This window comes from Mustela erminea, chromosome 4, assembly GCF_009829155.1.
Source record: "Mustela erminea isolate mMusErm1 chromosome 4, mMusErm1.Pri, whole genome shotgun sequence".
NCBI classification, from domain to species: domain Eukaryota; kingdom Metazoa; phylum Chordata; class Mammalia; order Carnivora; family Mustelidae; genus Mustela; species Mustela erminea.
In genome coordinates this window covers 58606820-58633592 of record NC_045617.1, presented here as the reverse complement: position 1 = coordinate 58633592, position 26773 = coordinate 58606820, and the positions used below count along the sequence as shown (strand labels likewise).

General features: G+C 38.8%; 1 protein-coding gene and 1 pseudogene across 5 annotated transcripts in view; both read right to left on the bottom strand.

Moving 5' to 3' along the window:
- The window catches only part of PLAGL1 (PLAG1 like zinc finger 1), a 109274-nt gene that overhangs the window by 50418 nt on the left and 32083 nt on the right, over positions 1-26773 (bottom strand). Inside the window, exon 1 of one of the 5 annotated variants that reach the window (XM_032338017.1) lies at positions 19042-19357. The exons of 2 other annotated variants lie outside the window; for them this stretch is intronic. The gene's annotated coding sequence lies outside the window, so the exon portion shown is untranslated. Of the gene's footprint in view, positions 1-19041; positions 19358-26773 lie in introns of those variants that run through there. 2 more of the 5 variants (XM_032338019.1, XM_032338021.1) reach the window with 2 other exon arrangements.
- Positions 501-8920, bottom strand: LOC116587491 (annotated as a pseudogene).

Genomic DNA, 26773 nt, shown 5'->3' with positions numbered 1-26773 from the left:
TTGATTTCTGTGGTTTTTGTTTTAGTTTTGTTCTTTTTAAGATTTTATTTTTAAGTAATCTCTATACCCAACATGGGGCTGGAATCCACAATCCTGAGATCAAGAGTTGCACACTCTGCCAAAAGCCAGCTAGGCACCTTATTACATCTTTTCTTCTGCTTACTTTCAGATTTTTTTTTTCCCTAGTTTCCTAAGGTAGAAATTTAGATTACTGATTTCAGGGCTTTTTTTTTTTTTTTTTTTTAATGTTCTATATTTTCTTCTAAGCATCACTTTCTCTGCATCTGACATTTTGATGTCATGTTTCCATTTAGTTCAAAATAGCTCAAAATTTCTCAATATACTTTTCTGACCTCCGCATTTTGAAATTTTTTTTTAAGATTGTATTTATTTATTTGACAGAAATCATAAACAGGCAGAAAGGCAGTCAGAGAGAGAGAGAAGCAAGCTCCCTGCTGAGCAGGGAGCCCGATGCGGGGCTCGATCTCAGAACCCTGAGATCCTGACCTGAGCTGAAGGCAGAGGCTTAACCTACTGAGCCACCCAGGCACCCTGAAATTTCTTACTTATCTTTATATTATTGATCTCCAAGTTAAATTCTACAGTGGTCTGACACCAAACAATATAGGATCTTTATTTACTTAAATCTGTTATATTTTAAGGCCCAGAATGTGGTCTATCTTGGTGAACGTTCCATGTGAGCTTGAGAAGAATATATATTCTATTGTTGTTGGATAAAGTAATCTGAACATGTCGATTACATCTAGTTGACTGATGGGATATTATGTTCAACTATGTCTTTATTGATTTTCTACCTCTGAGGTCTGTGGAGTGTATAGCATCTTTCTAACCAGAAACCTCTAAGCTCTATAAGCTTACCATGGCATAATCTAGGTATTTTATATATATTATCTCATTTAATATTCATAACAATTCTACAAGGGATGTGCCATATTATCCCTTTTTGGTTCATCAGGAAATTCAGGCACAGAACATTTTCGTAAGTTGCCCAAGGTCACACAATTAACAAATGATTGATCCTGACACCGGAGTCCAGGATTTTAGCCATCTAGGCTATATGATCCCTCAAAGAAACCTAGGATGATGAAATCAAGTTATTTTGTGTTATCATTAATTTCTATAACAGTAAAAATTTTCCCAGTAAGTCTTGGTACACAACAGTAATTACTCCGAAGTGTTAATGTCCCTTTTCCTTGGGGTTGCTAAACACAGTTACCTTGGCAGATATAGTTTAAGCACAACACTTGTATGATTATTCTGTGGTTCTTCATTCTAAAACATTCCGTAAGACTGAATTTTTTTCATGTTTGTTTGCATGTTACCACAGATACAATATTTATGTTCACATTCACTGTTTTCTTAAATTGTTAAATTCTTAATAGACTATCTGTACAAATAGGTTTGTAAATAGCTACAGAGGAACATGCCAGAAAGGCCTTTAATGAGTATGATCATGAGCACAAAGACAATGGCAGGTAGGCTCTACTTCATCAGGTTCTCATTTCCAGGAGCCTAGATTCTGACACGGGAAGGGAATGAAGACCTTCTCTGGAAGGCAGGACCCAGCATCAGAGAATATTGTGAGCACTTTCCTCTAAACTTCATTTACCTGCCAGGAAGATGATATAACTTATTAACCTGCATTAAAGTTTTTAAAATTCTAGGATGTAAAAAACTAACCATGCCATTCTTAGTTCATGTAACAAAGTACCATAGATTTGATGGCTTAAACATTTATTTCTCCCAGTTCTAGAAGCTAGAAGTCCAAGATCATGGTGCCAATATGGATGGGTTCTGAGGAAATCCTCCTCAGGGCTTTGGATGGCTAACTCCTCACATGGTGGAAAGAGAGCTAGCTAGTTCTTTGTTCTCTTCTTACAAAGCCACTGATTTCATTCATGAAGGCTCCACCCTTATGATCTGCTTACCTCCCAAAGGCCCTACTTCAAATATCATCACATTGGCGGTTAAGATCTCAACATACATATTTAGGGAGACATATTCAGTCAACTACAATGACCTTATATGGAGATGAAGACAAAACAGTCATCTCTGAAAAACCTCTCTACAAAATTTCACTTGTAAGGGAAAAAATATGGACAGACTACTAAAAACCTATGCAATTCTGTAATCAGAGAACTAGACAAATAATAATGGTATTTTGCAGATAATTTGGACAGCCCAGGGAGGCATCTGTGTGACTGTAGAATGCCTTAGGGGGTATTAGAATGCACAAAAACAGTAGAGTGGAAAAGTTACTGCAGTAGAAATGGAGATGGAGAGCTCAGAGATGGGAGTCTCAAAGCCAAGCAGAGTGACTTCACTGTAATTCTATCAACTCCAACTCGGCTGAATTCTAAAGCCTGCCCACGACCCTGGAACACTTCCCCACTCCTGTTATTTCCTGTTTTCTCTCCTCTCTTCCAGTTGGTGTCCTCACTCCCAATACTTGTACATAATACCTATGTCTCTGTGAACATCCCCACATTATACTCCACAGAGGGGGAAAAAAGAAATCTATTGGATACAACAGTTTATCTCTTCAGTGCTAACCTTACAAAATTCCTTTTCTAGCACCAATCAACTCCACCTCTTCATTTAAAGTCTCCTCTACATTATCACGTTCTCCCTTACTACTAGAGATACTTCTTCCCTACATAGTACAGTGATCTGTTATTTCCCAACCTTTAACAAACAAAACCTTCATTAACCTTGCACTGCCCTCCAGCTTCTACTGTATTCCCAGACTACATTCTCAAACTTCTGAAAAAGACTGAAAATGTAGATAATCCCCATTTCCTCACCTATTCACTTTCCAACCCATTCCCTGGCTCTTATCTCTACCACTCTATCAAGAGATCCTTATCAAGGTCATCAAAGCAATTCTTATTATCCTCATTTTAAGAACCAGGGCACTGAAGCTCAAGAGAGATTACTAGGTTGAGATAGTAAAGACATACCTTCCCTTAGAGATAAGCAAAAGCCCAGGGCTGCCCCAAAGTTCTCTTTTCAGGGTATTAGACTAAGGACTTTATCTTCCAGGGACCCCACCTCCTTCTTCCCTTAGGTCATCTTCCCTACATTAAATCTCAGACTTACTCCCCAAAATATCTCATTGTTTTTCATCATTTTTCACTAAGAAAGTATTTTGTTTGATCTATGAATATTTTCTGCAGATCACTTAGTATACACTCTTTTAATTAACTAAAAATAGGTTGTTTTATTCCCTTTGTACAAATAAGAAAATTATGAAACAAAAAACTTTCCCAATATCAGACATTTGAGAAGTATCAGAGTCAGAATTTGACCTGATCACATGGATTCTACAACCCAGGCTGCCTGTCGTCAGGATGGTTAAATCTCACAGCTTCTCAATTTGTCCTTTTACAAGGTAACAAGGTAAGAGCATCACTCAGAAATGTGACATAATCCCAATACTTCCATAAGATCAGAAAACATAGGGTTGATACAAATCTGTTATGAGCAAACATGTAAGAAACTGATTTATAAATCATAATGGGACTTTGTAATGAGAAATACAGTTGTTAAGATCGGACACTCAACTTTGGTTACTACAGCATTTTCGCTCTCCAGCACTATCTAGGAAGCTAAATTAGTTAAGCATGAAGGATGATGCAGATTTGTATGCTCACCCATATCCTATTCTTTTTTTAAGCACACAGGCATTACGCTTGCTCAGTATTGCTCTTAAACCTGGACATGAGGGGTTCATAGCAAATCCTTCCCTCTAGAGTAAGAAGGTCAAGAGTTTAAGGGGATTACCCACCCAGGCCCAGACTCCCCTCCTAGACCATGCTGCAGGTTCCTGGAACCAAGGTGTTCCTTGTCCAAAGAACTTCAAGCCTGATCGTAGGGACTGTGCAGCTCTCTTTCCCAGACCTAGGTTTATAAAAACAGGTTGTGCTCACCAGCACAGAGAATTAAATAGAAACAAAGAGAAATAAATCTTCTAGATTTTGGTGAGAACTGCACTTCCAAAAGAGAACCAGTCCATCAGCCGAAATCTAAAAATGATCTTTGGCTTCTCCTATATGGAAGCACTGGGAAGAAAGGGCTGCTCAGTTCCAAGCACAGCAAATTCTCTACTCTCCATTTCATAAGGAGACAAGGAAGATAAAAGGAAGAATTCCCCAGAGGGAACAAGAAGGTAGAATCAGGCCCCAGGCAAAAAGCATCTTGTTCCCTCAAGGTGTCCCAATACCTGTCATGAGGGATTTCAGAACTGCTATGGACCAGTGACTCCAGTGTGTCTCTTATGTTCCCCTTTTCTGGAAGGGACAGTTTTACTACATTTAACTGCCTCATTTTACCATTATGTATTAGGTGTATATAAGGGAGGTGTGTGCACATATGCACAGAGGGAAGGCCATGTGAGGACACAGCAAGAAGGCAGCCATGTACAAACCAAGAAGAGAGGCCTCCTCAGAAACTGAATTTGCTAGCACTTGCACTTCTACTTCTAGTTTCCAGAACTGTGAGAAAATAAATTTCTGTTGTTTAAGCTACCCAATCTGTGATATTCTGTCATGGCAATCTAGACAGAATAATCCAGATTTGCACGGTGAACTAGAATGCTGCAGTAACAATGTTGAAGTGGCTTTGGAATGGAGTAGAAACTGGAAAGGGTTTTGAGGTGCATTATAGAAAAAAACCAAGACTGCCTTAAAGAAATACAAAGTTAAAGGAGATTGTGGTGAGAACTCAGATGTGAATGAAGAACATGCTCTTGGAAACAGAGGAAAGATGATCCTTCCTAGAAAGTGGAAAAGAATTTGGCTCAATTGTGTTGTGTTTAGTAGAAGAGCCTGTAAGTGATGAAATGTTAAGCTTCCAAGTGACGGATGTTTAGCTGAAGAGATTTCTAATCAAAGTGTTGTTGAGGGGATAGCCTGGTTTCTCCCTATAAGCCCTTCTTCTTCTCACTGAATAGAACGTGAGAAGAGAGATAAACTGAAAAGAATTATTAGAAAAAAACAGAGAACCTGAAGAATTGGAAAAATTCTGTCTATCCATATTGCAAAAAATGAGAGAACATGTCCTGGAGAAAAACACCAAGAGTGTGGCTGGACAATGATTCCATGAAGAGATAACCCTTAAGAGAGTTATTATTCAGCCAAATCAGCAGAAGCCAGGAACAGAGATGGGATTATACCAGCAAAGACTCTGACCGTTTGGACCAAACAGAACAGAGTCAGGATGAAATAAAGGATGGATTTTGGAATTCTGAGACTGAGCAGGTCTAGACATAGAACTATTTGGCAGCAAAGATGCTTTATTCCTCATGAAAAGAAAAGAATGACCCCAGGGCATGCCAGACATCCTCACTTCTACTCCAACTACAGCCTCCCAAAGGGCACAGCTGTTCCTCCTTTGTTTAAGAGGGTGGGGCTCCATCCTTGGCTTCAGTGAGCCAGACTGCCCCCACTGAGTGCCTCAGGGGTGGGGCCACTGCCTAGTGCTATGGGACCAGAAGGCAGATTGTGAAGCCGAAGAGGATTATTCTTGGGATTTAAAATCAAATGGAGTTTGCCTTAGTAGATGCTCGCCTTGTTTGGGACCTACCAGTTCCATTCTATCCTACTCTGTCCCACCAATGTATTTTGGAACCCCTAATCTGTTTGGTTTCACGGGTTTACTGTAGGAGAGGAATTTTGCTTCAAGATGAATCTTACTTTGAGTCCCATCCATACCTAATTAATAAGATATTTAATTTCTTAATTTTTAAAAAATAGGCTCCACACCCAATGTGGGGCTCAAACTCATGACCCTGAAATCATGAGACATATGCTTTACTGACTGGCCAGGCACCCCAGATGATATTTAGATAAGGCTTTGGACTGTAGACTTATGAGCTGATGCTGGAATGGGTTAAGACTCTTGGAGCTGTTGGGATGGAACGAATGCATTTTGCATGCAAGAAGGACATGAATTTAGGGGTTAGAGAACCAAATGTCATAGATCAAATGGTATCCTTCCAAAATTCTTATGTTGAAGCCCTAACCTCCGACATGATTATATTTGGTGGCAGGGCCTTTAAAGAAGAGATAACTAAGACTAAATGAGAGACGGGTGGGACTTGTGTTCCTACAAGAAGAGGAAGAGACATCAGAGACTATTCTCTCTCCATACATGCAAAAAGGAGAGGACATGTGAAGACACAGCAAGAAGCTGGCTATCTATAAGCCAAGAAAAGAAGTTTAGAAACAGACCTGCATAGATGGATGGAAACCATCACTACAACTCAAAAGATGCAAAGGAAATTCTTTTCAAAAAATGATTCTAGAGCAACTGGATTCCTACAACAGAGAGAGAGAGAGAAAAAAAGGTAATCTAGATTCTTATTTCACATCATACTAAAAAGTATTGCAATAAATCATAAAATGGAACACAGACCTGTGAAAAGAAAATGAAGCTCTTCACAACTGTGGGATAGGCACAGATTTTTTAAATAGGACACAAAACATGGTATTCAAAAAATTGATAAACTGGATTTAGGAAATTGTATTTATCAAAAGACATTATTAAAAGTGAAAACAGAAAAATCAGACTGAGAAGCTATTTGCGATACACACATTCAATAAAGGACTCTAATTTAAAATATAAAGAATTCCTACAAATCAATACGATGACAATGCAAAAAAATATGCAAAAGACTTGAATAAGTACTGCATAAAACATACAAAAGCCTGCTCAACATTAATAACGAAGGGATGGAAAAGAAAACCATGACCTACCAGCACACATCCACCAGAGGGCTTAAGAAGAAAACTAATAATAATATCAAGTGCTGGTAAAGAGGTGGAATCACAACTCCCACTGCTGGTGGGAGAGTACCCTTACTCATTCACTGGTGGTTACCTGGCAGAATTTACTAAAGCAAATTCCTGGCTACCCCAGGACTTTAAAATTCTACTCTGACATATACAAGTAAAATACTACAAAACTCACTAAAAGATCCATGTATGACTATTCACAGCAGCTTTGGTTTTTTGTTGTTGGTTGGTTGGTTGTTTTTTGTTTTTCCAGTAAAATTTTATTTTGGAAAAAGTTATTTCCAAGAGAAATGGATCAAATACCCCAGTTAGTTGCAATGAGTGCTGAAAATGTTCATCACCACTTCACAGAAACTGTAGTTTCTCTTAACAGAATATTTAGGATGGACGCATCATGTTTAAATAGTTCAACCTGTAAGCACAGACGATTAACACAGAGACAAAGACTGAGCTGGGGAGTGTTTTATTGAAAGAAAATGCCCGTGACACCATCACAGCCCAGTCACCTCCCTCATCTGCCAAGGTGCTGCTAGGTGCCAGGAAAGGCCCAGCGATGTGGGTGAGTTCAGATCTAACAGCATCAGAAGTACAGGACTCTGGACTGAGACACCGGTTATCAAAGCAAGAACCCAGTTGAGGAGAATCTTAAATATCTAAGTGACTAAAAGGGGTTTTAAGATATGAGCAGTATGTACAACAAGAAGTACTGAATAGAAGTGCTGGTGGCCCCTGCTCCTCTGGGCCCCTCCCGAATGATGGGCTTGTCTGACCAGTCTTGAGGGGCTCTCATGGCCAACTGTGATCACAACCAAAGACCTTCCTGTGGACTGGCCATGGTCTCTGCAGATGACATCAGTGAGGCCTCCTCCCTATATATAAGGCAGAAAACCACAAAAGAGAATTCCAGCTGACCCGCTCAGAACAATTCCCCTTTCCATCCAGGGCAAGAAGTATGGACTGAAAGGGCACGTTTTAGATAGTTGGGTATTCACAATTTTTTACTCTCCTCCTGGAGAAATGCAATGTAACCACAGTGCAGCCCGTGGACAGAAGACAGGAAAGAGGCTATGTCCTTGGCAACACCCACGGGAGCAGGGCTGGGGGCTGAGTAGAGTGGGTCTTCAGGCAACCTTCAGGACTGGGAGATCTTGTCTAGAGACATGAACCCCATCTTCCCAAGGGTCCTTAGCCACACTCAGCCACCAGGCCAGACCACCAGGGGGGTGATGGGGCCATTGTTGGGAGAGAGGTGGAGCCAGCCTTCAGAGCGGAACTGCAGAGCCCTGCACACCATCAGCAGATGATGCTGGCATGGCAGATGAAGATCTCCTAACTGCCCTCCTAACGCTGGGCGTCTGCAGTTCTGGACAGCAGACTCAATCCAGGCTCCATCTTCATAAACACAGCCTCGGTCTTCCAGCGGGAAGTAGGTGGGTTGGTCTCGATGATGGTGCCTTCCCTCAGCAGGTCTGTGCTGATCTTGCAGATGCCGGGCAGGTGTTTGCTGCTGATATTGATGGTTTCTATTGCAGGGCACATGGCAGAATGGACAATTTTATTAAACTTCAACCCCAAGCTTGCGAGTCAGAGCCCAGTTAGTTCAGTCTGTTCATGACCCAAGAGCTTCAGAGTATGATCGTTCTCCATGGAGGAATCCACGTGGTTCCAGGAGCGCCAGATGAGAATGATGCGTGGCCTGGCCTTGGCTTTGTAGTGGTCCAGGCTGCAGGCCAATTCTTCTTCTCCAGAGTCCAGGTACCTCTTCTGTAGGTTGAACAGGGACCATGGTTCTTGCCTGTGTCAGCTGGGGTCAGAGATGCTCAGTGTGGCACATGGCCCCCATCCACACTGCTGCCTTGAGTGTGAACAGCTCTGTGTCCCCACCCTCGCAGGGCTTCCCCAACACCACTGCCGAGATGAGCATGGCAGTCGAGCCCTCTGCCAGGGCACAGGCCACCAGCTGCCACACCTGTCGGAATGCCATGGCGGTGGGAATGCCATGCTCACCTGACCTGCACCAGCCCCTTGCCCAAAGCAGCTTTATTTGTAATAGCCAAAATTAGAAAGAACCCAAACATCTGTTAACAGAGTGGATAAACTGTGGTATGTTGACACAATGGAATACTACAGAAATAAGAATATGAGAAAAAATATATACACATGCATTAATATGGATGAGTTTCAAAAAACTATGAAGTCAGACAAAGGAATACATATTATTTGGCTACTCTTATAGTCCAACAATAGACAAAACTTATCTGTAGGGATGGAAATCAGTACCTCTAGGGGATGAACTAGCTGGGAGGTGCATGAAAAATTTCTCTTTCTGGATGGAATATGGTCTTGTTCTAGTGTACTAGATAGTTGTACATATATAAAAATTCATCAAGCTATATATTTAATATTGGCACATTTTATATGCTTTTCCCCCCATGTAGTTTATACCTTGGTAGAAAAAGTACTTCATAAAAGATAAGCAGACTATTTTTATCTTATCAGTTGCCTAGTAAAGGTTAATAGGTAAAAACAAAATTATCTACTTAAAAACAAAGACCAAGCAAATGTGCTTATATCTGTTTCACTGACCCCAAGATCAGTCAAAACTAGACCATTCAAATCTTATCCATTAGTATCAATAAAAACTTAGAAGGAAAATCTGAAGAAAGTAGGAGTACATCAGTTAGTCCACAGCAGTTAAGCTTGTTACTCAAGTTAAGACTCCACGTAACATACTGGCAATGTATGTGAAGCAATTTTAGTAGTGTCTTTTACCATAAGTAAACCTATTTAATAATTTTAACTATTTATTTTTAGTACCAAGGCAGTATGACATAAAAGAAATAGCAAGAGATTTTGAATCAGACAAACCAGTTTTGCCACTTACTAACTATACAGTGTTGGGCAACTTTCTTAATCTCCTTGATACTGAGTTTCTTCACAATTTAAAACAGAGACAATAATACTTACTTTGCAAAATTGTAGCACAATTATAGTAGGTATTTAAGAGTAGTAACTATTTAGCAATAGCTCTTTGTATGCAAAGTATCATGATAGGTACTGGAATCCTATCTCTAAGAACCTGACCAACTGGAAATGACATTTAGATATAAAGATTGGTGATGAAAGGTAAGAATTTAACAAGGGCTATAGATTACAAATTATAGGGTTCCTATCCAGCTAGGAGGATTGTGGAGTGAGTATCCTCTGGACAGAGTCTGGAAAAGTTTTGGAAAATCCACTTAAGGCAAAGGAAATGGCGTGAATTAAAGTATAGCCTCAAAAAACAGTGCAGTGACTTCAGGTTCTGATCAGTTAAGACTAACTGTGCCACTGGACTAATTCTAAGAAGTAAGACTACAAGGCTAGTAGAGCAAGCTGGGACTACATAGAAAAGGACCAGTCAGGACTAAGAAGTCAAGGACCTGTTTTCTCAAGTCCTGGGATGTCCCTGAGGGGTTCTTTTCAGGAACTGACTCCAGTGATCACTGTACACAAATGTAGGGAAGGAAGATCTCAATACAGGGAAATATAGCATAGGATAATAAGGGCCTAACCCAACATGCTGAGAGGAATAAAAAAAAACAAAAAAAAACCAACCAGGAAAAATATTATAATTCAATTTTATCAGCTTTAAAATAATGAACAAACACGTGGGCCTGCCTTCAAATTTCAAAATGACTGACAGGCACACAAGCTCCTCAAGAGCAAAGAAGTATCCAAAAACAGCAAAACGTTGCTAGGCACATTGAAAGCACTTGATATATACTGCTGGCAAATGAATCCTTTTAAATATTCCAAATACTGAAACGTTTATAATACAATGTTCATGGTGAACATGAAGAAAAGCTAAATTCATTTTTCCCTTCCTATTGACAGACTTTTTTTTTTTTTAAACAATACATGCCAAGTTTTGGATTTGTTCAAATTCAATATTTTAAAAGACTCATTTGCAAGAGCTATATCTACCAAAAGACTCAGATAAAAATCACTCTAGAAAGTTGGGAATATTGCCACTTCAAGTTGCTAAGCTCTGTATAATTTTTTTAAAGGAATTTATCAGTATGTCTTTTGCAATAACAAAACAAAACAAAACAAAACAAAAGAACTAAAAAACAACCATTGCATGACTCATGAATATTACATGAAAAAATTAAAAAGTTAAATCCATATCATATGAATATATGTAAGGTTCACTTAAGAGTACATAATTTATGTAACAATTAAAATAATTAAAATGAGAATAAGCTACTACATTAAGAAATTTAAAAAATGAGTGCTTTCTAGGGGCTAAGCACAATGCTTAGCCCTTTCCATGTATTTACTCATTTAATCCTCTCGACAACCTTCCATGGTAGACATTTGTTATCTATGTTTTACAGATGAGAAAACACAAATATGGAGAATTCTCCAAGATTACACTGTATGGCAATGAAGAGGCAGAACTAGGAATTGAACCCATACAGTCGAGCTCCAGCATCAGATTCCAGTTAATAAATGTAGAATGAATGAAGGAAATGGCAAATCACCATTAGAATACCACAATAATAACTGTTACAGGCAAGACCAGTTGAATGCTAAAATTAATGAGCTAAACTTTGAGAAAGAGGACATTTGTACAACTCAAAAAATCTCCCTCAGAAAATGTTGATTGCCCACGGTAATTTTAACATATATACACAAATAATTTGATACTTTCCCTCTCCTCTCTTTGAGTGTGGACTTCTCCTAACAAAACAGAGCACAAGGGAAAAGCAGTAATGTGTTACAGTGGAGAAACTGGGCAGGCACTGTCTGAACTACGTGATTAAGGTTAACATGTTGATGGGCACATCCTATGCCCCCAGATATGATGCAATGAAAAGAGCACAACATATCTGTGGAATTCTTCCCCTAAAGCCCATAGCCTCAGTCTAATTGTGAGAATACATTGGACAAACCCAAAATGAAGGACACTGTACAAAAAAAGTGGTGATGTCTAAAAGACAAACATTTTCACAGATTGGAGTACACTAGAAAGACATAACAATTAAGTGAAATATGGAATGTGGATTAGATTATAGAATAGAAAGAAGACACTAGTGGAAAAACTGGGAAATCTGAATGAAGTTTGTCATTTAGTTAATAGTATTGTGCCAAGGTTTCTTACCATAATTAATATCATGGTTATGTAAGATGTTAACATTAGAGGAAGCTGCATACAGGATATATAACAACACTCTATACTATCTTTACAGATCTTTTGTAAATCTAAAATCATTTTGTAATTAAAAGTTTTTAAAAATTCAATAACCATTTGTGAAAACAAATGTCAATAAGCCAGGAATAGAAGAAAATCTCTGGTAAAAGTCATCTCTAAAATAAAACACAATAAACAGCATTCTTAATAGTGAAATATTGAGGTATTCTCCTGTGATATCAGGAGAAAGCAAAGACATCTATTCTAATGTTTCTGTTAAATACTGTTCTGGTGTTCCCAGCCAGTATAATAAGGCAGGAAAAAGAAAAAAGGAACAGAGATTAGAAAGGCTAAGTTAAACTTTTTTTTTTTCCAGATGATACTGTGAAATCACAGAATACATGCTCAATATATAAAAGTCAGCTGTCCATCTATATCCTATTTAGATGGTTAGAAACAAAATTGAAAAAAAGATACATTTACAACAGCATCAAAAAAACTCAAATGCCCAGAAATAAGTTGAATAATGCAGAAGTCCTCTATACTAGAAACAAAACAATGGTGGGAATAATTGAAAAACTTATTAGATGAAGAGATATACCATATTCATAAATTGGAAGATTCTCTTAAGATCTCCATTCTCCTAAAACTGTTCTGTAAAGGCAATGCAATACCAGTCAAAAGTTTGGTAGGATTTTTTTTTTTAATAGATGCTTACAAGCTGATTCCAAAACCTATATGGAAATGAATCGCACTTAAATAGCCAAAACAATCCTTAAAAAGAAAAAAATTGAAGTGTTTACACTACCATATGTCAAAACTTATTATAAACTACAAAAAAGAAAGTATGATGTTGATAGAAAGATTGATAAACAGTCCAGGTGGAACAGAATGGAGTCCAGAAACAGACCCAAATGTATGGTCATTCCTTTTCAACAAAGGGACCACTGCAATTCAGTGGAAAAAGAAAGGACTTTTCAATGAATGTGTGGAACAGTGGAATGTCCATATGAAAAATCTTGATATCCCCCCATCTCATACCACACACAAAAATCAATTAGAAATAAATCGAAGACCCAGCTGTGAAGACTAAACTGTAGTTTCTGGAGGAAATCATAGGCAAATGTATTTAGGACTCTAAGGGTAGGCAAAAATGAGGGCAGGAAGAAAATCTGTGGGCAGAGTGCAAAAAACACTTTCCACCCCCACCCGTAACACTGATAAATTAGACTTCATACGTCTGCTCATCCAAAGGCAACATTAGGAGAATAAATATGCAAACCTTAGACAGGTAGAAAATATCTGCAAACATGTACATGATAAAGATTTCCTATCCAGAATATATAAGAAACTAAAATCATTAACAGAAGATAACCTACTAAAAAAGTAGGCAAAAGATTTGAACAGCACTTCACAAAAAAAATCTGAATGGCCAATAGATACAAAAAGATGTTCAACATTATTATTATTTTTTTTTAAATTTATTTATTTATTTGACAGACAGAGATCACAAGTAGGCAGAGAGAGAGAGGAAGGGAAGCAGGCTCCCCGCTGAGTAGAGAGCGGGACTCGATCCCATGACCCTGAGATCATGACCTGAGCCTAAGGCAGAGGCTTTAACCCACTGAGCTACCCAGGTGCCCCGATGTTCAACATTATTAATCTGCATAGGAATGCAATCAACTTACTCTAAAACCATCAATTTAGCTCCTTGGTATATATCTGTAAAATAGGAGTATATGTTTGCCAATGGCAATTTCAAGAACATTCGCAGAAACTGCATTAATAATGATCAAATCCAGAAAACAACTCAAACGTTCATCAACAAGAGGATGGAAAAATGAACTATGGTCCACCCACATAATGCAATACTATAGAAGAGGGTCACTGAACTTTTTCTTTGGCCCTATTAAGAGCCAAATAGTAAACGGTTTAGGCTTTATAGGTTACACAGTCTGTTTTAACTACTCAACCCTGTTGAATGGACATGTTTATGTCCAATAAAGTTTTATATACTAAAATATGTTTGGGCTAACACTGGCCCACAGGTCATAGTTTGCCACTTCTTGCAATAAGGAAAACAACAAAAAACTACTTACCACCTGGATGAATCTCAAAAATATCCCATGAACAAAAGGAAACCAATATGCATGCATGCACATGCACTATAGGATTTCATTTATATGAAGTTCAAGAACATCTGAAAATAATTCATAGTGAGAGAAGTCAGGACAGTAGTTCACTAGAGAAGAGGAGTGGCTCCACTGAATAGAAGAGACAGGAGGGAATTTTTGGAGGGATAAAAATGTATTCTTTTACCTGGGTGGTGATCACACAGACATACACCTGTGTAAATTTTATTAAGCCATATACTTTATTTTTGTGCTTTTGTTGTATAAAACTATAGCTCATTTTGGAGAAAATAAAATTGGACAAAAATCAGAATACAGATTTGAAGAAATTTTCTAGAACTCAGTATAAACAAACATATACAAAAGCTAGATTAAGAGAAATGGGTAGACTGAGCAAGTCTAAGAGAAGTCTAATCAGAGTTCTGAAGGAAAACATAGAAAAAAAAATGGAGGGAAATCTACACAGAAAGAAAAAAGACGAAACCTGAGAAGTGGTGAAATACCAACAATCCAGGATAAATGAAATGTCCACACCTTGACACACTATCATCAAACTGTAGGACATAAGAGAAAAAAATCTTAAAAGCAGACCCTCCCCCCAAAAAGACAGATTAACAACAAATGATAGTTATTTGAACTAACTGTAACACGGGAAGCAGAAGTCAATGAAATGAGACCTCCAAAGGACTGAGAAAGAAACTGCCAGGACAGAACTGTATGCCAAACAAAACCATCATAAAAATGAGTAAAATAAAGACATTTTCAGATGAAATTTGCCATCAACATTCCTTTAAAAAACAAGCTTCTAAAATATACTTGACAAAGGAAAAAAGATCTGAGGTGTAAGACGAAATGACAAAAAAAGGATCCATAAAAAGGAAAAAATGATGTTGAATTTATAGGAGGAAAAAAAAAACAAGGTGTAATTAAAACTCTAGATGACAAAAACATGTAATTAACTCATGTCAAAGCAACCTAGGTTTCTCGAATTATTTGCAAGTAGAATTAATAAACTTTAGATTAAGTTGTACATTAAAATTTTAAAGAAAACTACTAAAAGGAATAAAGCAATTTTCATACTAATTAAGAGGAAAGAAAATGGAATAAGAAAAAAATCCCAAAGCTGGCAAAGAGAAAACACACACAAATACACACACCAGAATAAAAACAACCATAAAACAGAATGTTAACTTTAATCTTAAATATATAATTATATTTTACCTAATTGGACTGAGAGCTCCATTAAAAGACAAAGATTGTCAGAGTAGAACAGTAAAAAACAATCATCTATGTGAAAGGGGTATTCTAAACAAATGCCTTAAGGTGTGACTAGAATTTCTAAAACAGAATTGATTTTAAGGTAGTAGGCATTTGGGTGAGGAGTCGTAGAACATCACTGTAGAATGACAAAAAATTCAATTTACAGGGAAAATAGAGCAATTCCACACTTGTATATACCAAATTTTCAACTTTTATAAAGCAAAGTGACAAAATTACAAAAGAGACGAGAAAATTCATTATTTTATTGTGATCCTTTTGTTACACCTTTCAGTAATTAATAGCTCAAATAAAGAATTAGTAAGGTTAAAAAGGTTTAAAAACCACAATTCATGTGCTTAACCTAAGACATGTGTACGCGCGTGTGTGTGTGTGTGTGTGTCTGTGTAGTTGTTTTTATACCTACCTTGCCCCAAAAGTCTGTGAGTGCATATTCTTCTCAATCATTCAAAGCGCAGTTGAAAAACTAACCATGAGGCCACAAAGCAATTCTCAAATTTCAAAGAATCGGTAGCATAGAGCCCTCACTTGCTGACTACAGTGTGAGTTAGAAATCAATAACAAAAGGATAACTCACAAAACCTTCCACATTTGGAACAAGAAAATACTTCTAAAACTCTCATGGGGAAAGAAAAAAAATCATAATGAAATAAATTTTAATTCTTAGAACTGAAACAAATATATTACATAGAAAGTAACACTAAATAAAAATCTGTAGGGTTTGTGGAGACAAATCTATGACCAGAGTAAAGAGCCCAGAAATGAGCCCCAGCATATCTGGGAATATGTACAGGACAGAAGTGGTGCTGCAAATCTCTGGGACGGGGCTAACTGCCACTCCACATGGGAAAAAGAAAACGAGGTCTTCTTGATCTCCCAACGTAAATTTAAAAATAGCTATCTATACATACACAAGTCAAGCAAATGAAAGAACTACATGTATAAAAAATGGAAACCTTAAAACTTAGAAAATATTTCAAAACACATTTCCCTCATAGTAGAAAAGAATATCTTGAGATACGAAAACACAAAGAAAAGATTGTCTGCAGTTTACATAACCAACAAAGGATTTGTACCTTGAACAATGTTTTCCAACAGAAATCGCTGCAATGATGAAGTGTGTTGTTATACAATATAGCACAGTATAATATAAAATAATAGAGTATAATATAATAGCCACTAGTCATATGTGGCTATTGAGCACTTGGAATGTGGCCCAGAGTGACCAAGGAATTGAAACTGTTGAAGTAAATAAGACAGCATGTTAACATTTAAAAATCCTTCGTGAAGGTCCATGGAGGTCCATTATGTTTTTATATATTTTTTAGTATTTATACTTTTCATAAAAGCATTTTATTCTAGCTTATATTACTATATAGAATATAATTTCAAATTTGTAAAAAATGCGTTAACAGTTGCTTTTCAGAAAGCAAACATACCAAATGTTCACAATATTATCTGTGAATCATTTTATTTTTCTCCTATTTTAAAAAATTAAGACATAAAAACAAATAAAGGATTTAATGAACACAGATGTATCCACCCCAGAATTTATGAAATAAAACATTACGGATATTGTGTAAATTCCCTAGGTACCCTTCCTGACCACTTTTTTCTCTTTTTAAAGAAAAGCTGGCAAATATGATTAAGAGACTAGAGTCCTGGCTTCAGACTTCTTCATTTCACAATAACCATACTTTAATAGGCTGGGGGGAAACTTAATATACAGGCATTACATGTATCATTTAACAAAGAGTTATAGAGCAAACATTCATGTAACCATTATTGCCCAGGTCAGGAGATAAAGCATGTCCAGCCTCCCAAAAGTCCTCAGTATGTCTCTTCTCAATTGCAACCCCCCCTTCACCCCCTAGGAGAAGATCACCAGCTTAACTTTAAGGGTGTCAATTTATTCACAATTTCTCTTTACTACTTTTAATGCCTAAATATGCACCTCCTGACAACAGCTTTATTTCACCAGGTTCTGAATTTCTCATAGAATAATGAATGATATCATCTTCAACAACTTGGGTTTTTTTGTTTGGTTTTTTCGGGTTTGATTTTGTTTTTTGTTTTTTTTGTTTTTTGGCTCAACATTATTGAGACACATTTATGTTGAAACACAAAACTACTTCATTCACCACTGTTCTGGGTAGTTTCCATTTTAAGAATATAATTTACGTCTCCCCTTCAGATAGACATTAAGGTTGCTTCCAGTTTGGGGGTATTACAAATAACACTGCAGTAAACCTTCTTGTACACGTCTGCTTGTGTATATGTATGAAAAATTTATCTAGGGCAGTGGCTTTCAAACTTTTTTGACCATGACTCATACTAAGGAATGACGTTTTACATCATGACACACATCTGTGTGTGTAAAAACCGAGAGGAAAAAAAAAAAGTTTCATGAAGCAAATACCCGATGACCTGAGACATATTCTGTTATTTTCTGTTCTCTGCTAATTCGTGTTTTACAAATTCTGATAATTATCCACTTAGCTGATTTCACGACTCACTAAAATGGGCTTCAAACTTTGAAAAACATCACTGTAGAGGATAAATACCTAGGCGTAGAACTGCTAGGGCATGGAACATGGACATCGGACGCAGTCAGCTCTTTTAGATCCTTAACTTTTAAGTAAATGCTCTTATCTGAGTGCATATAAATTGACCACTCTATAATTTTAGAGCTAAAACTGTGAAACATCAGATCGTTTTATCTTTTCCTTCGGTCATAAAACAGTACTAATCACTTACCATGTGCTATGTATCCAGTGGACTCCGAGCGAGACTGATGGGTTAATACACAGGGGGGTGGGGAGGACATAAGGGACCCGGACCTCAGTGAGGCCCCAGAAAGCTCACAGGAGGGGCCTCCGATCCTGCTTGGGGAGGGAGGGGTTAGGGAAGGATTCCTGGAAGAAGGAGGACCTAAGCTGAGTGCTTCTATTTTTAATTTTATTGGTTTCCTAAAACATAAAAGTAACACATTTGTTGGGGGGGAAAAAAGTCAAAATTATAGCGGCACATTTATTAAGAAGTAAAAAATCCCCACCACCGTCCTTAAAGTTTGATGCTGAGACTAAACAACCAAAGTTGCATTATCAGTTATTCTAATCTAGGAAATTTTTAGGAGCCCACATTTTAAAACAGTTTTAAGGATACATCTGACCGAGTCCATCCTATTAAAGCAAAAAACGAATCATATTTTCCATCATGAATATAAATGCAAACATTTCATGTTTAGTCACATTATTACTTTTAAGAGACTTTTTTTTTTTTTTTTTTTTTGCCTTTTGGCAAGGTTAGAGAGCCAGTTTTCAAAACCCGAGTCTATTTACTGCATACCAAATATACACAAATGCTTCAAAAAGTGGCACTAGAAACGACCCGTTGAAAGAATGTTTTGTTCAAGGCAGCTTGGCTTGGCCGGTGACAATTTGTCGGAGTTTCACACTTGGTCCCGCGGAGCCCCGGACCCCGTCACGTACGCGGCGCGTCGGCACCGGCACACCCTCCCCAGCGCGGCACGGAGCCCAGGACGGTCCTCGCGCCGCGGCAATGCCGCCGCCCCGCCGCCCCCAGGCCCGCCGCGGGCCCCACGGCCACCGAGCCGGGCCGCGAGCACCCAACCACCTACCCTGCGGGGTCGAGAGCCCCCCGGAACTCAGGCGAGGCAGCTCGGGCGCGCCGCCTGCGCGGCCATGACGGCGACCCGGGGAAGCACCCCGCGCGCCAAGGCCCGCGGTCCGCCGGGCTGGGAGGAGAGCCGCCCCGTCCGTTCGTCCGTCCGTGCGCCAGGAGAGTGAGGCCAGAATACGCCCCAGACGCGTCTAAATCAAGGCTCGGGGCGGTACCGACGGGCTGAATGACAAATGGCAGATGCCGTGGGCTTTGCCGCCCTCGGCAGCCGCGAGGATGGCTGCGCCGAGGAGGCCGCGCACAGGCGGAGCCCGGGAGCCGGAACGGCGCGTCCGCGAGGAGGGCGCTGGGGCCCCTGGCGGGGGCGTCACGTGGCAGGAGGAGGCCCCGCTGGGGAGCCAGGGGGTCGGCGGCCTGGGCGGAGGAAGAGGACAGGCGCCCAGACGCCTGGCCGATTGAGTCATCCGCGTGGGCTAAGCCAAGGTCGCCCAGGTGCAGAGCGGGCGCAGGTAGACCCGAACCAGCCCGAAGCCCCGCACGGTCTCGAGGACTGTTCACTGAAGTCACCACCAGGATGAACCGCCCTGAGCCAAACCGTAACCGAGAAACACGACAGATGCTAGGAGAACCCTGCAATGAGCCCAATTCGCTTACCTCCTAGGCGTGCAGCGTGGAAATAATGGCAGCCTGACTGTGACCACTCAGTGTGAGCCGGGCTCTGTTCTAAGCACTTCACGGGGAAAGAAATGTGGTCCTTGAGACAACCCTGGGAGAAACCCTACCTCTCGTCTTTCAGATGAAGATACTAAGGCACAGAAAGAGGAGACGGAAAGAATTTTATAGTTAAGGAATCGTGCTCTGGGTCATCTAAGTCATTTAAAAATGTTCAAAGCTATTTGAATTTAAGAAAAAGAAACTGAAGCGGACCTCCAGCGGTTGCTTTTCCCCTACAAGATATACGTTCCTAAAAGAGGCCTGTAAACGTTAAGTAAAATGAAAGGCATGAAGATTTCACTACGTTATTTTGGAGTCTCATAGCTCCGAAATACGAGGTTAATAGCATCTTACAATTCCACCCACCGTCATTGCAATCTTCCAATTTCCGCTGCTTATATTACTTTTGGCTTACTAGCACTCAGAACATTTACAAGTCTCTCCCACCTTCTTCTCCCAGATGTTCAGTCTTAATTCTGTATTTAGATCAATTCAGTATTCATCATAACTTATTCATTCCTAAATTCTTTATTTTTATTTAATGGCCTGTTCTCTTTTTCAAGTAGTTTTCCGAAGGAGGGTTCAGCGAGCACCTTAATGTTTTATCTACTTTTTAGTTCCACACATAAATAAACACTGAACAAGGTAAACATTTTGGATTCACACCTTTCTTCAAAACCTAACAGAACAAAAACACAATTGCTTTCATTGATTTTTGACATCAAATTTTGTGGAGAGATCTGAATCCTGTGTGATTTTTCCCTGCAAGGGGATTTGACTTTTCTACTTGGATGCCTGAAGAATTTTTTTTTATCATTAAAACTCTTTAGAGCCTTATCTGGGCTATGTCTCTGTCAATTATTCGATGTCAGTTTTTTCCCTCCTGTATATAGTATGATCTTTCAGTCTACGGATTCCATTCTCCTTCTCTTAGTGTAGAATCCCATTCATAGTATACATCTGAGTAAGTTTATCTTTTGTCAGTTGGGTTTTTACTTCAGAGTCACCAGATTCCTTATACTTGATTTCTGTCCTTCCATATCCATCTTCTTGAGATCTTGTACTCACTCGGATTCTCTCAAAATACTCTATTCATTTTTCTAGTTTACTTGATTTTAAAATCATGTTGGTTTGAACCTCAATTTTCTTAGCCATGCAATTTCCTTTTTCATCACATTATCGTCTTATACTGTCCTTGAGCTGTTTTGAGTAATCCATATTCTTTTTTTTTTTTCTCTTTTTCCTGTAGCGTGAAACACATACAAGGAATACAAATCTCTGTTCACCAGTTGTTTACTTCCAACCTTGGCTTTTTTGTCTGTCTTCTACATGCCGTTTTCCCTATTTCCCCCTCCCATGTTATATAGCATGTTTGCATAACAGCTATGTCATATCTTTTATCTTGTTTATCCCTAGAAGTGAATACCAGACCTTATATTTGCACTCATATGCAGCTAGTGAATTCCTGGTACACTTTGCTCTTCACTGGAGATGTGTCTGTCTTCCCTATCATGAGCTTCAGTTTCAGGGCTGAGTGCTGTTGCTATCTACTTTTTCTGTGACCTGAGGGTTTTAGGATGAGGGGAGGGGTGATAGGGATTGTGGAGCTCAGCCTGAAACAGAGCGTAGAGCTTGCTGGGGGAAGTCAGCCATCACTTCTGAATTTCCTTTAAATCCTCAGCACCCTTCTTCAAGTCAGCCAAGGAATATCTCATGAACTTCAGTTCATTTGCCTGGTTTAACATAGTACCGCAGAAGATGGCAAACTTTTCGTGCTTCTGGGAAAATCTCACAGTGGTATATAAAGATTCCTTGATGTTTTACAGGGATGCCATTGACTTCTTTCTTAATTGGAGAACATTTGTGAAAATTCTCAAAATTTGGTCTGATCATCTTTTTCCTCAGTACTTTCCAGGGTGGGGGACTGGGGTGGGTAGAAGGTTGTAGATACACAACAAATTAACAGACTCTCTGGCATTCCCTCTCACAGTTTACATTATAAGCTTCCACAGTACTTCTTTCTCTTCTTGGTTGTAGCAGGTGAGTTGTTTTTCTTTGTGTGGCTTAGGGTTTTAATTTAGATTTTTCTTAATGTTTCTTTGTGCCATATTTATCCATAAGTCAGCTGATCAGAGTGTCTCTCTCACTGGTAATGAATTATATGAAAGCCCTTTTTTATCTTTAAATCATTCCCACAAAGTTCCCTGAAGGTCTGTATGTTGACTTGGTAACTGTAATACCCTCCTTTTCCCTAAACCTTCCCTTAATGACATGTGCCTTTGCATTACCATGTGCCCCAACAAAGGTTCTAGGGCAGAGACTGTAAACTCAAATCTCTATGAAGTTTAAAACAATGAGGAATGGGATTGTAGTAGAGTTAGTGTAGTACACATTCTTTGTGTAAGGGGCAGATGTTGTACAGCTCAGGCCAATTGCTGCCATGTTAGAATTCAGGACACTGTTGCCAGTCTGTATAATTCAGGACAAGCATGATATTTAGTGCTTTAATAATCAAATTTCCCAATTTTGAAAACTGTACAAAGGCCAAATGAAGTATCTCTCGGGGCACCTGAATGGTTCAGTTGGTTAAGCATCCGCCTTTGGCTCAGGTCATGATCCCAGGGTCCCGGGATCAAGCCCTGCATTGGGCTCTATGCTTAGCAAGGGAGCCTGCTTCTCCCTCTCCCTCTGCCTGCCTGCTCTCTCTCTGTCAAATAAATAAATAAAATCTTTAAAAAAAAAAATGAAAAGAAAAGTATTTCTCAAGGCCAAACTGAACCCCAGGTTTATGAGTGTGGTCCCAGTTATAGGGAAGCACCCAGCTAAATTCCATGATCTGTGTTTTATTCTTCTAAGCATTTTGAGATACATATTTATTCTACAGACTCTTCAACGACTTCTCAAAATGTCTTTAGCAAATATAAAGCAAAAAGATTCATGCTGACATATTTACAATTTGATACAACATGTCAGGACCCAGCACTTTCAGGAACAGATGTTACTAGGGGTAACAGTTATGATGGAACTAAAATCAATACCATGTGAGTAGTGTTTATATAGATTACGACAACATTAACAAAACAGCAAGAAAGAAAATATTTTCAATTGATGCAGAAAAGGCATTTGACAAAATCCAACACCCATTCCTGAAAGAAGAAAAAAAAAAACAGGAAAGAAAAGAAACTTCCTCAGCCTGATAATGGACATATTTGTTTCCTATAGCTGCTGCAATAAATTACCACAAGTTTGTGGCTAAAACAAGGAATGTACTCTCTCACAGTCCTGGAGGCCAGAACTCCAAAATCAAGGTGTCAGTGGGGCTTCACTCCCTCTAGTGGCTCTAGAGGAGAATCCTTCCTTGCCTCTTCCAGAGTTTGGAGACTGTTGGCACTCCCTGGTTTCCTTGGCTTCCTTGGCTTCTGGCCACATCACTCCAGCCTCTGCCTCTGTTTTCCCATTGCCCTCTCCCCTGTGTGTGGTGTGTTTCCTCTTCTGTGGGTCTATCTTACCGGATTTAGGATACACCTGAATTACTTGTGATGACCTCATGACAAGATTCTTAATTACATTTACAAACTGCCCCTCTCTTTTTTCTGCCCCCCATTCTCAGTGTAGGGTATTAGGACATGGGCATATCTTTTGGCAGGGGGAGGGCACCTGTCAACCATGTACAGTGGGCAAAATCCCAGTCAGCTTTGTTGTGGAAAATGACAAACTGAAACTAAACTTCATATAGAAACACAAAGAATCTAGAATAGCAAAAAGGGAAAAGAGGAGCAAACTTGGAAGAATTACACTACCTGATTTTAAGGCCTATAAATCTACAATAATCAAATCAGAATGGTATTGGCAGGAACAGTATATAGAGTCCAGAAATAGACCCACACATATGATCTCTTGATTTCAGACAAAGGTACAACATAACTTCAGTGGAAAAAGATAAATGATGTGAGAATTGGTTATTTGTATGGAGAAAAAAAAAAACCTTGCACTTAGACTTCACATCATATACAAAAATCAAATCAAATTAGAGCACAGATCTAAATAAAAAACAAGCACTATAAAACTTTTAGAACTGCCCTGTCCAATAAAGTAGCCTCTAGCCATGCTGTTGAACACTTAACATGTGACTAATCCAAACTCAAATGTGCTATAAGCATAAACTATAGGCTAGCTTTTGAAGACTTAGGATAAAAACAGAATGTAAAATATCTCCATATTTTTATATTGATTACCTACTTTAGTAACATTTTGGACATGTTGGTTTAAATAGAACATATGATTAAAATTAACTTCAACTGTTTTTTTTTACTTTTTTAATGTGGCTACTTAAAACTTAAAGTTATATATGTGGCTCACATAATAGTTTTGTTTGATGGCACTGTTCTAGAAGAAAACCAGGAGATAGCAAAGACTGCTTGGGTCGGACACAAAAAGCAACAACCATGGAGGAATAAATTCTTAACTAGATTTTACCAAAAATAAAATCTTCTGTTCTTCAAAAGAAGCCATTAAGGAACTGAAAAGCCAAGGCACATACAGGGAGGAAAATATTCCTAATACATATATCTAACATAGGACTTGGATCAGAATATTTAAAGAATACATACAACTCAATAATACAATAAATAATGCCATAAAAATGGCCAAAGACTTGAAAAGATCCTTCACCAAAGAAGATACTTGAATTGGACCAATAACTACATGAATGACTCTTGATGTCATTTCCCCAATGACTAGTACAAATTAAAATCACAATGAAATACCATTACATACCTGCTAGAATGGCTAAAACTTAAAAGACTGACAATACAAAGTGTTCTCAACCATATGGGAAATTTAGAACTCTCATACATTGGTGGTGGGAATATAAAAGACTACAGTAACTCTGAAAACCTGTTTAAAAATTTCTTATAACAGGGGCATCTGGGTAGCTCAGTCAGTTAAGCAGCTGCCTTTGGCTGAGGATATGATCCCAGGGTCCTGGGATCGTGCCCCGCATCAGGCTCCCTGCTCAGTGAGAAGCCTGCTTCCCCCTCTCTCTCTGCCTACTGCTACCTTACTTGTGCTCTCTCTCTGTCAAATAAATAAATAAAATCTTCAAAAAAAATTCTTGTAACAGCAAATATACATTTACTATATATCCAGTGATCTCACTCTTAGATATTTATCACAAAGAGATTATAACTTATCTATACAAAGATTTATACACCAAGATCCATACTAGCCCCAATCTGGAAACAAAGAAGCTGTAAGAAAATGAGCAAACTGATGACCATCTCATAGATGAATCTAAAAACATTATGCTGGGTAGGGGCACCTGGGTGGCTCAGTGGGTTAAACCCTCTGCTTTTGGCTCAGGTCATGATCCCAGGGTCCTGTGGAGAGCCACGTTTGGCTCTCTGCTCAGCAGGGGGTCTGCTTCCTTCTCTGTCTCTGCCTGCCTCTCTGCCTACTTGTGATCTCTGTCTGTCAAATAAATAAATAAAATCTTTAAAAATATAAAATAAAAACATTACGCTGGGTGAAATAAGCCATACATAAAAGAAGATCTGCTATGTGATTCTATTTATAGGAAATGTTTTGTTGGGGGGGAACTAATCTAGAGTAACAAAATGCAGATCAGTGGTTTCCTGGGGTGGACGGAGATGGGACATGAGGGAACTGTGAGGGGTAATAGAGATGTTCTATATCTTGACCATAGAGAACATCTCAATAGAGATGTTCTATATCTTGCATGGATATGTTTTCATACTTCACCAAATACTACACTTCCAATAAGTACATTTTGTTATATGTAAATTAATTCTCAAGTTCATTAAACTTTTTCTATTCATATTTGCATGGAATGGGGAGAAAGAAATTATGAAATTCTTTTTATCTTCACCCACTATAGTTTGAATTCATAGTTACCTTCTGCTTTTTTCTTAACTCTTTTGTCAGCACGCCCTTGTACAACATCAGTTCATTTTGTCTCCTGTGAGCGTTTAAGTGGCAGAGACAAAACTCCAAACCACGTCTTCCCTCAGATTCCTAATCCAATGTTCTTCCACGATATAAGCAGCCAAAGGAAGAAATCACATCATACAGTTTACATTCTGCTTAACAGACTTAAACCATACACCTTGAAAAAAATCTTCCAGTGAATCCAACTCAACAAATATTCAGTAAGTGTTTAGATTTTATTTCCTCTAACCAAAATCCAAGTAACAGCTTAAAACCTAATTAGACAATTAGTTCTTTTGAGGTCCATGGCTTCTGACCAAACTACATCTCTCACTGGCCTTATGCTAGCCTTCCCTCAATTTCCAAGTGCCTGCCAACTTTTTTTTTTTCTTTTAGAGAGAGAATACAAGCAATGGTGGGGTGGAGGGGCAGAAAGAGAGGGAGAGAGTGAACGGTTAAGTAGGCTCCATGCTCAGAGCAGAGCCAGCAACAGCTGGGGGTCCAACCACAACCCTGAGATCATGAGCTGAGCCAAAATCAAGAGTTGGATATTCAGCCAACCAAGCCACTCAGGCATCCCAAAGTCCCTCCTTTTTGAGAGACTATAATCCTTGGCTCACAGGGCTCTCCTCCCTTCCCTACACTTGTCACTATCTGTGATCACTTCTCTATCCAGGTATCACTTCCTCAAATAGCCTCCCATGAGAACATTATTTTTCCCAAAGTAAAACTGACTAATGTTCACTTGTAGCTTCACCTGAGTGACATTGGGTGAATATAGTAAACTCACAAGACAATGTTTAAGTATACGTAGTTCCTCTGCTGACATTTTTTACATTATGTGGTCAAGTTGTCCTGTTACATGAATTTTGGAAAGTGCAACAAAAGAATCACTTTGTTTTGCTATATATCAAGGATCAAGAGAACACGGCTGCTTGGGGCTTCCAAAGAAGTAAGTGAGGATGGTCCATTGATTTAAGTAGCTATTTTTTCCTATTCTTATAATAAAATGTTTGGATGTAATTCAACTTACATGAAGTGTGGAGAAGACTATCCAATCTTTAAGAGAA